Source organism: Myotis daubentonii, chromosome 21 (assembly GCF_963259705.1).
Source record: "Myotis daubentonii chromosome 21, mMyoDau2.1, whole genome shotgun sequence".
NCBI lineage: Eukaryota > Metazoa > Chordata > Mammalia > Chiroptera > Vespertilionidae > Myotis > Myotis daubentonii.
In genome coordinates this window covers 8,628,254-8,638,324 of record NC_081860.1, presented here as the reverse complement: position 1 = coordinate 8,638,324, position 10,071 = coordinate 8,628,254, and the positions used below count along the sequence as shown (strand labels likewise).

The window sequence follows — 10,071 nt, the reverse complement described above, 5'->3', positions numbered from 1 at the left end:
TGGGATGTATACCCAGCCAATACCCTCAGTTCCTGCTCCCTCCCTCAGGGGTAGAATGGGAGCAGGAATAGAAGCAGGTGTTGAGGAAGGCAGTCTTAGGGTGGCCTGAGAGCAAGTATAAGGTGGGTAAAGGCTGTATTGGAGCTTGAGTTCTTGGGATTTGGGCTCTCAGGGGCTGGGGGAGGAGGTGGTTGCTGGTTAGGAGGGTCCTGGGTTTTGGGAATCTACTGCAGGTGAGGGAAGGGATGTGTAAGGGAATGGAGGTCGGTGGTCTGATGGGTCCAGGGTAGATTTACAATCAGAAGTGTTAGGGGTATGATGTTTTGTGTGAAGGAGAGAGATCTGATGGACGGAGCAGAACTGAGAGAGGATTGGGACTGGAGGGTGAAAAAGGCCTGGACGTAGGGAATCTCTGACCATTTTCCATTGCAGTGACAGCAATTATCTGAATTGTGCAATGCGTTAAAATTAAAAGTGCCATTTTTTAGGCCATTGAGACTTCTCATCTAGTTTATATTGTGGCCAAACAGTGTTACAAAATAAAATGAGGTGGTTGGGCATGATTTCCCCCGTGAGTGTGCGGAGGAAGTGTGGCATGGCCCACGAGAGAAGAAGAGTGAGTGATAGACCACAAATCCAAAGGTGACTATTTAGGGTGGGAGTCCTCGTAGCTAAACAAATCACCATGAGAAATGAGAGGTGACCCTTTGGACTGGGCACCCCCAATCCAGAAAAACCCAAAGCCAAATGGCTGAGGAGTCTTCTGGCTTAGTGCTAGGAACTTTGAGACAAGAGACATTTGAGAAGGCAGTGGGAGAGAGTGGGCAGAAGACTGGAGATCAGGGAAATGGTGGAATGTCACTGACCTAGAGAAGATTGGGATGGAGGGTCAGCAATGGAGAAGGAGAGATTCCCGATCCGATGTCCTCCTTGGCTGGCTCAGGTGGGTCCATAAGGGAGGGAGGCCTAATCGAGGCCAGCAATTGAGTCACCCATGTAGGATTTGGAGGTAAGCCAGGTTGAGCTGCCACTGCCTACTGCTCTCCGCATAGCAAACTCGGGGTGACCGAAGCCAGGGCAATAGCTCCCCATCCCCATAGAGCCCTCCTGGGTTTCGGCAGCAAATGTTAGGGTTGCTGAAGGAGGAATGCACGAGGCCAAAAAAGAGTGAAGAATTATGAATTTATAGGTTATCTGGATACCAGCTGGAATGAGCCCCAAAACGGGGCTAGCACCCAGAGGTTTTTAAATGACTCTAGGCAGGCTTTTTCTGGGTAGGGATTTCTCTGTTCAGGTCTGGATTCTGGGAAACTCCAGAGGGGAGAGATAACAGTCTTAGCAAGTGGAATGTGGTCTAAGCAAGTAGAATGTCCATTGTGAAATGGCATAAAGTCAGTTCCCCGGGGAGAGAGGGGTATTGATTCAATTATTTGATCAGACCTAACAATAGATGGTTGTGAAAAAAAGAGGGACATTTTCTGGGGTAGGGTCTAACTTTTTCTAACATTACTCAGAGGAAGAACAGACTAGAAGACAGAGGACAGCAGCTGTGGACAGGAAGGGGAAGTCCTGTAAATGATCAGATGACTGGGAAGAGTGAGCCCTGAGGACGGAGCCCTGAGATAACACAGGGATTTGGAGGGCCTGGCCTCTGGGCTGGGCAAGGGCACTGATCAGCCTGAGCCCATAGAGCCTGGTAGTTGCCAGGCTCTCAACAGACCATATTCTTTCCACAAATTCCTGCAAATGCAGAATTGATTAGGTGTATGGGTTTGTGGAACTTATTTCAGGGCCTCACACACTTGTGGCCTCTGAGAGAGTGGTGCCCTGGGACTGTCAGCTGCTCTTGTAGCCCTTGGACCTGGGAACTTTGCACAGACACTAAGCCCAGACTCCTAAGGCCAGGACTAGGGCTTCGTGAAGTGGACCTTGTTTTTGGCAACCAGTGTAATGAGTGGGAGGTCCTCCAGGGCATGCGATCCAGAACGTGAAAAGGCTTGGAGTGAAGAGTGAGCTGATTCAGGAAGCAGCTGGTATGTTTTTTAAATATATATGTGTAACGTTTGACCGAAGAAAGGCACTAGAGTCCAAATTAAAAGCAGAATGCACTGTTTATTCAAGAGGCAGATGCTCTCAGGTGAGGTCCCGTGGTCTGTGAGCGCAGGCCAGGGGAGTCATAGCCGATAGGGGAGGCGGGAGGATTATATAGGCAGGGAGAACCGTTGCTACTGGGATGTTTGTTGGTGACGGTTGGGCTGCAAAGGGGACGCTTGGCTGGGCTGGAAAGTCCCTTGCCAACATTCAGTTTGTGTTTGCGGTTCCCTTGGCGCCCCGTAACCACCTGGACCTTACAATATGTATATTTTATACATATATTAGAAAGAAAGGGAGAGGGAAAGAGACAGAGAAACAGTGATGAGCAAGAAATAAGGATTGGTTGACACCTGCACAACTCCTACTGTGGATCTGGCCCACAACCAAGGCATGTGACCTCACCAGTGCATGAGTCTATCAGCCAGGACTGCAAATTGATCACTTTAATATAGGAAATCATGGTCAGGTTGGTAATGGTAGTAGTAGCTCAGAAGGGACAGTGTGAGCCTGAGGACTAGGTTTCCTGCTGGGGCACTGTTTGTGGGAGGTTGGTGCCACAACACAGCATAGGGACAGAAGTTGTCATGTAGATTGTCAGGGAGAGATCATCGTTTTTGCAGTGGCCAAGGCTAAAAAAGATGAGTGGACCTGAGATCATTTGAAGGCTGAAGAGTTTTTTAAACAATATGAGACTAGGGCTGGTATAAATTAACTTCTCTAAACACTCACCAGGATTTTGTTGTGACACTTGGTATGGGCTGTATGAGGAGTTACAGTCAGTCTTGTGGACTAGCTTAGAGGCTTGAGTGGGCATCTATGAGACTCACTGAGCATGGTGCAGAGGGTCATCGGGGTTGGGATTTTGAGTGGCGGTTAAGTGAGAGATGTTGGCAAGCATTCTGTTGGCCAACACATGCTGAGTAATAAGTAAGAGGCCAAGGACAGGACTATGGGGGCTGGGGCTGAGGGAGTGCAGGTGTCAGAGGGGTGTTGTAGGAAGAGTGATTTGCACTTGGAGAGGGGGTGTGAATTCATGGTGGCAGGGCATTAACACTGACATACTAGTATGAGTGAATGAAAAGGGAGTCCATTTCTCATGGTGTCTTTATGATATGATATGGGGAATGTTAGGATAATTTCTAACAAGATGGGTTGCTGTGGTGCTACATGCCAGGTCCAGAGCTTAGGTGCCATATATGTGCCCACCTGTCATTTCTTGTTGAGGGCTGACCCAGTGAACAATAGGAATGAGAGAGCATGCACCAGTGTCATCTGCGCTTGAAAATCTCCACCGGCATGGGGAAAAGAGAAGAGAGAGAAGAGTCAGAGAGAAATGTATTACAGAGGTGGTGAACTAGAATTTTGGAAAAAAAGCTGATTAGAAAAAATCCTGTCCTTGTCATGGCTTATTTGTGTTCCCAGTGAAGTTGTGCCTCTGGGAATGAAGCTGTGAGACAAGTGAGGATCAAAGAACTATGGGCAGCAGGAAATGCAAAGTGATGGCCTCAGAAAACTGGAATTGGAGTCATTACCATGTTGTTTGGTGTCTTGGAGTGACAATTTGGAGGACAACATGGGTATTGCCTGACAAGAACAGTGTCAAATCCATCACATTCCCTTTATGTGCAGTATCTCTTCCTACCCTCTGTTCCTGACACCCACTGCTATTGAAAAGGGGCAGTGTGACTCACCTTTGAGGCACAGAGCACAGGTATATTCTATCTGCTCATCTGCCTTTATTGTTGTGGGAAGGCACAGCATCAGTAGGAATATAAGGAGAGATTGACTATAGTGGGACTGAGGCCGGCTATCTTCTCTGATGTGGGGAGTAGAGGGAGCAGATGGATGTGCAGGGTGGGGGGTATGGCAAACTTGGCATCTCAAGAGAGAATCTTATCATGGGATGTACTGTCTCCATTATGACAGGATATGAACTTTGAGGACATGGCCATTGCCTTCTCTCAGGAAGAGTGGGAGATCCTTGATGAGGCTCAGAAATATCTGTCCTGTGATGTGATGCTGGAAGTTTTTGCACTTGTATCATTCGTAGGTAAGACCTTCACATCTCTCCTAGTGTCCTGAAGTGATGCCCACTCTTTATTTATTCTCCAGACATAGCTCTCCTCTCTCTCTCTCTCTCTCTCTCTCTCTCTCTCTCTCTCTCTCGCAAAGCCAGACCATGGGCTCTGCTAATTTCCCCCCATTGACTGTCCTGTCAAATGGGCTATGGCTGCCAGTGCTGAGCTCTGCAGAGAGCCCTGAGCAATAGACTCCACAAACTTCCCTCACACCAGTTGCCTCAGAAACTGCAGGAAGTGTCTGGGTGTCAGCAGTGTTACAGACAGCTTAATGGATCCCTCCTGCTCTTCCTCACCCAGGAAGGATGACTATATTCAGATCCATGGCATCCACTTCTGCACCTTTCCTGTAGGGAAGGACCTTGGTGAATGCCTGTGCCAGGTATCTTCTTCACATACATGAACCAGGGGCTGTTCTTGTAAGACCCTCCTTCAACTGTTTGTAATATTACCTTCTCTGAATGCTATTGTAAGCCGAATTGCTATGGGCAAGTGATGTCTTCTCACCTCTGTTGTCTTTCATTGATATTCAGAATATCTAGTTTGTACATATCTCTAGAGAAGGAGGTGGAAGGAGAACCCCGGTTTTCTCCAGGGTGAATATACAGGATGGTCCTAGAGCAGTGGTTCTCAACCTTCTGGCCCTTTAAATACAGTTCCTCATGTTGGGACCCAACCATAAAATTATTTTCGTCGCTACTTCATAACTGTAATGTTGCTACTGTTATGAATTGTAATGTAAATATCTGATATGCAGGATGGTCTTAGGTGACCCCTGTGAAAGGGGCGTTCAACCGCCAAAGGGGTCGTGACCCACAGGTTGAGAACCGCGGTCCTAGAGAATGCCTGGCCCTTCTGAGTGGCAACTGGGGGAAGGTATGACATAAGGATGGTGATCAGATTGTACCAGGAACCTGCTTCTGTCTAATGGTGTTTGGTACAGGTTCCAATGGCCACCCCTCATTTATACCTTTCCTTTTCCACACTTGATACTTTGCTGACTTGTCATTTCATCAGTAGACTTCCTAGCTTTGGCTGTCTTCTCCTTTGCGTCCTTTTTACATCACCTGTTCCGCTGCACATCTCTTTCTGCCGTATTCTACAACATGGGCCTATGCAAGTGTTATGAGGATCACATAAATGCTTAAACACCCCCCAAACACAAGCTACTTGTTTATTGAATTTTACTTGGAATGTGATTTAACCAACCTTCTGCACAGCTTGCCCATGTCACCAGCAGAGAAGGTCTACTGAAGGCTGTTAGCAGCAGAATGAGCTGGACAGTCCGCTTCTCTTCCATGTGGTGCTTGCCATGCTTTTGCTCTATTTCTGTTGACGTCTCCCTAGTTTTGTGATCTCCAGTGGTCAAGAACTTCACAGGGCCCTCTTATTAATCCATCTTTCAGGTATTTTATTTTCAGCCAATTTGCATGAAACCAATGTAGTATGTGCAACCCACTTTTATAATGGGGCTTCCCCTGTCACCAGAGTCAACATTCATTTCCTCATCATTTCTCTGTTTTCAGGTCATTGGCATAAGATGGATGATGCGGAGGCCTATTCTGAGCACAGTGTATCTGTAGGAGATTCTCAGGTCAGGGCTTCCAAGACAGCTGCGGCCACCCAGAGGACCCATCTGTGTAAGCCGTGCTTCCCAGTGTTAAAAGGTATTTTGCACCTGAGTGAGTTACAAGTGGTTTACTTTGAGAAGAATGTGTTCTTAAGTGATGTGTGTGAGAGAGACTTGTGTTTCACTGCAAACCCTCACCAGCAACAGAAGGGTGCCAGTGGAGAGAAGCCCTGGAAAGAAGATATGGAGAGTGCCTCGCTTGTGACTAGTTGCTGCTTCTACTTATCTGGGGTGCCTGCAGCTAGTACGGAGGTTGGGGGAGACTCCCCAGCCATTTCAGGGCTTCTCCAGCACCAGGCCACTCTTAACACTATGGATCCACACAGTATCAATGAGATTTCACAGGAATGTCTCAGTGGAAAAAGACATCACCAGTGGGTTGAATGTGAAACAGCTGCCAGCCAGAAACTAAAAGTTGCTTATCACAAAGGTCTCTGCTCTGGAGATATGATTTATGAGTATAATAAATGTGGGAAAGTGTTTAGACGAATCTTTAACCAACCTCAACATGGGAGAGTTCACACTAGAGAAAATCCCTATGGGTGTACTGATTGTGGGAAGGTCTTTAGTTAAAGCACTGCTCTCTCTGAACACAACAGAGTTCACATTAAGGAAAAGCAGTATGAGTGTAATGATGGTGGGAAGTACTTCAGTCACAGGTCTGATGTCACTAGACTCCAGAGTTCACACTGGAGAAAAGCCATATGTGTGTAGTGAATGTGGGAAGCATTTCAGTCAAAGGTCTAACCTCAATAATCACCACAGAGTTCACACTGGAGAAAAGCCATTTGAGTGTAGTGATTGTGGGAAGTCCTTCGGATACATGTCTATCCTCATTAGACATCAGAGAGTTCACACTGGAGAAAAGCCCTGTGAGTGTACAGAATGTGGAAAATCCTTCAGTGAAAGCAGTACTGTCATCAAATACCAGAGAGTTCACACTGGAGAAAAGCTATATGAATGTAGTGATTGTGGGAAGTTCTTCAGTCAAAGTGGTAACCTCACACAACACCAGAGAGTTCACACTGGAGAAAAACTTATGAGTGTAGTGAATGAGGGAATTCTTTCAGGCAAAAGAGTCACCTCCTTATACACAAGAGAGTTCACACAGGAGAAAAGCCATATGAGTGTAATGAGTGTAATGACTGTAGAATAAGGATGTCAAACTCAGAGGCTAACATAGGACAAATAAACAAGGTTTAAGTTTACGTGGGCTGCAAAAAACCAAAAGCTTCAATTTTTATAAAAATGTAGCCTTATTTTGATAGAAACACGCTGAATACCAAAGGGCTGAAAGAAATGAGTGACTGTTAACATAAAATAATAGAACATTTTAATAAAAATTAATATTTTCTCTTGAACATTAACTTACCTGGCACTGAATAACTGTACAAATTAATAAGCATAATGCAAATAAACCTATTTTTTCTTGGTCTCTGAAAGCGAAATATTTCCTGTTTCACACACCAAACAAGTCATTGCAAGACTAATGACGTGGCAATTGGCTGCTAAAATATTCACTGCTAGTATTAGTGGAGAGAAATATGCCTGCGCATAAGGGGAAATGAATGTAACACAATTATAGTCATCAGTCATTCGCAAACATTGTAATTCATTATTAATAATTATGTATAACAGGATATTGTAAAAATTAAGTTATGATTTTTTTATTAAAACATTTCTTACATACCGTTATATTGGCTGGGCCATAAAAATATTTGTAGTGAGCCGTGAGTTTGACATTCTTGCTATAGAAAGTCATTCTGGCATATCTATGCACTCATTAAACATCAGAGAGAGCACACTGGGGTAAAGCCTTATGAATGTACTGATTGTAGGAAATCTTTTAGCAGAAATTATAACCCTACTAGACACCTGAGAGTTCACACTGGAGAAGAGCCTTAAATGTGCAGGGAATTTTATTGGTCTTCCTCGGAATAACAACAATGAAGGAGACTGTGATGCACATTTACCTTATCATAAAGCCCTTTTTTCCGGGCATACACCCTGCTAGATTCCTCATAACTTTCAGGTACCAGTGAGACTTTAAGGAGGTGCTTGCACTTGTGATCCTGCCCAGACCTATTACCCCATTGATGTCACTGTGAGTGATTGTGGCTGAAGTGATTTCACCTCTACCACCTGGCTCACCTGAACAGTGTGAACCAGTCACAAACCCTGCATGCTCACTTGTGCTTGAGAAAATTCTGAATACTCTGAACTCTTAGCAGGATCTTCATTCCTTTCTCTTTGACTAGAAAATGGGCCTGGTCCAGGGTTTGTCCAGAATACCCGGAGTCAGCTAAGACATGGTACCTCTCTCAGGGACACTGTGTTTCTCATATTATGCTTTGATGATTGGCTTAGGTTCTATTTCACCAATGTGAAATCTGCTTGCTGTACATGGCTCTGGTTTATGATATTTTAGTAAAGGTGTTTTTCTTTTGCATCTTTTTTTTAAAAATATATTTTATTGATTTTTTACAGAGAGGAAGGGGGAGAGATAGAGAGTTAGAAACATCGATAAGAGAGAAACATCGATCAGCTGCCTCCTGCACATCTCCTACTGGGGATGTGCCTGCAACCCAGGTACATGCCCTTGACCGGAATCGAACCCGGGACCTTTCAGTCTGCAGGCCGACGCTCTATCCACTGAACCAAACCGGTTCCGGCTTCTTTTGCATCTTTAATTGTGTTTGCTCTATTCACTGTCTGGGATGATTTGCAAGCAGAGTTGTAATCTGTCAGCATGTAGATGTGAATAGATATTATGGGGCCGTCAAACTTTCTGTGCTTCCGGAGGAAGAGCATGCTGGTAGAAAATCACTCTTTGTCCAATATTGGCTTATTTTGAGTCCTTGAAAGAAAGGCTGCCTGACTTTGTGGTTTTAATTTGCAGCCTGTTACCTTGTTTATTGGTGAGGCCAATGGTCACCCTGAAGAGAAGGCCTTTTACTGCGCTTCTGTGAACAATATGAATTGTGTTCTCTGTTCACAGTATGTATTACCTCATTCTCAGTGTGGAAGCTGCAGCACTGAGCCAGCGGCGCCCACACTTCCGGCTCCTCTCCCCGCCTCCGCTCAGCTCCACGCCCTCAGCTCCCTGCTCTGCGCCACCAAGACAAGACGGAACAGGCCATCTCCTTCACCAGGGACTTCCTGGCCGGAGGCGTTGCCACCGCCATCTCCACCAAGACGGCCGTGGCCACGATGGAGCGGGTCAAGCTGCTGTTGCAGGTGCAACATACCAGACAGCAGATCACGGCCAACAAGCATTACCAGGGCATCATGGACTGCCTCGTGCGCATCTCCGAGGAGCAGGGCGCGCTGTCTTTCTGGAGGGGCGACATGGCCAACGCCATCTGCTACTTCCCCACCCAAGCACTCAAATTCGCCTTCAAGGATAAGGATAAGCAGGTCACCCTGGGTGGCACAGACCAGCACACCCAGTCCTGGAAGTACTTGGCGGGCCACCTCCCTTTGCTTCTTCTGCCCCCCGGATTTCACCCGGATCCTGCTGGCGGCCGACATGGGGGCAATGGGCGTCGAGCAGTGGTTCAAGGGCCTAGGAGCCTGCCTGGTGCAGATCACTTCATAATTCCTGAGTCTGGAACAGTCAACAGTGTCCACACCCTTGGTCCTTACAGGTCATAGCTGTGCCTTCCCTTGACTACTGCCCTCCATGCAGCCTGATTTGTTTTCTGGTGCATATAGATGTATATGGGGCAATACTGAGGGGAAGAACTCTTAGGCACATAATTACCTCTTTTAGGAATAAGGAACTGGACATTCCTGGAGAGGACGGGGACAGTCCTGTGAGACTCCTGGTCCCTTGAAAACAGGTCACACCCTTGCCCATGGAAAGCTATGCTGACACCTAATAGAGGAAGGTACCTAGGGATGCTCAGTGCATCACTCCAGAACTTCTGTATCCTGGTAATCTAGTGGGAGTGCATGGCCATCCGGGAGCACTGTGACCAGCAGGAGGAAGGAGCCCCAGTGGGGATGGGGAGAACAATAAAGAAACCACATTTAGCACATGTTCATGCACAGAATGAGTGGAAAGCACAGGGTCACCACTGATGTAAATGCCAGCATATTTTACTGTGATCCCCAATGGGAGTGCCCACCAGGGCAATTGAAATGATAAAGAGACTTGGGGGCAGGGTAGTGACTGATGTTAATGTAAAAGAACATGGATGCTGGAATGCTTGCAGTCCTGTGTCCTTCCCGATCAACTCTCTTATCATATGTGTCTTCACCCTCACC

General features: G+C 46.4%; 1 pseudogene; it reads left to right on the top strand.

Annotated features, from left to right (window-relative positions):
* The first annotated feature begins 8,572 nt into the window (after nucleotides 1-8,572).
* LOC132223057 (ADP/ATP translocase 3-like) overlaps nucleotides 8,573-10,071 on the top strand; it is a 274,530-nt pseudogene continuing 273,031 nt past the window's right edge.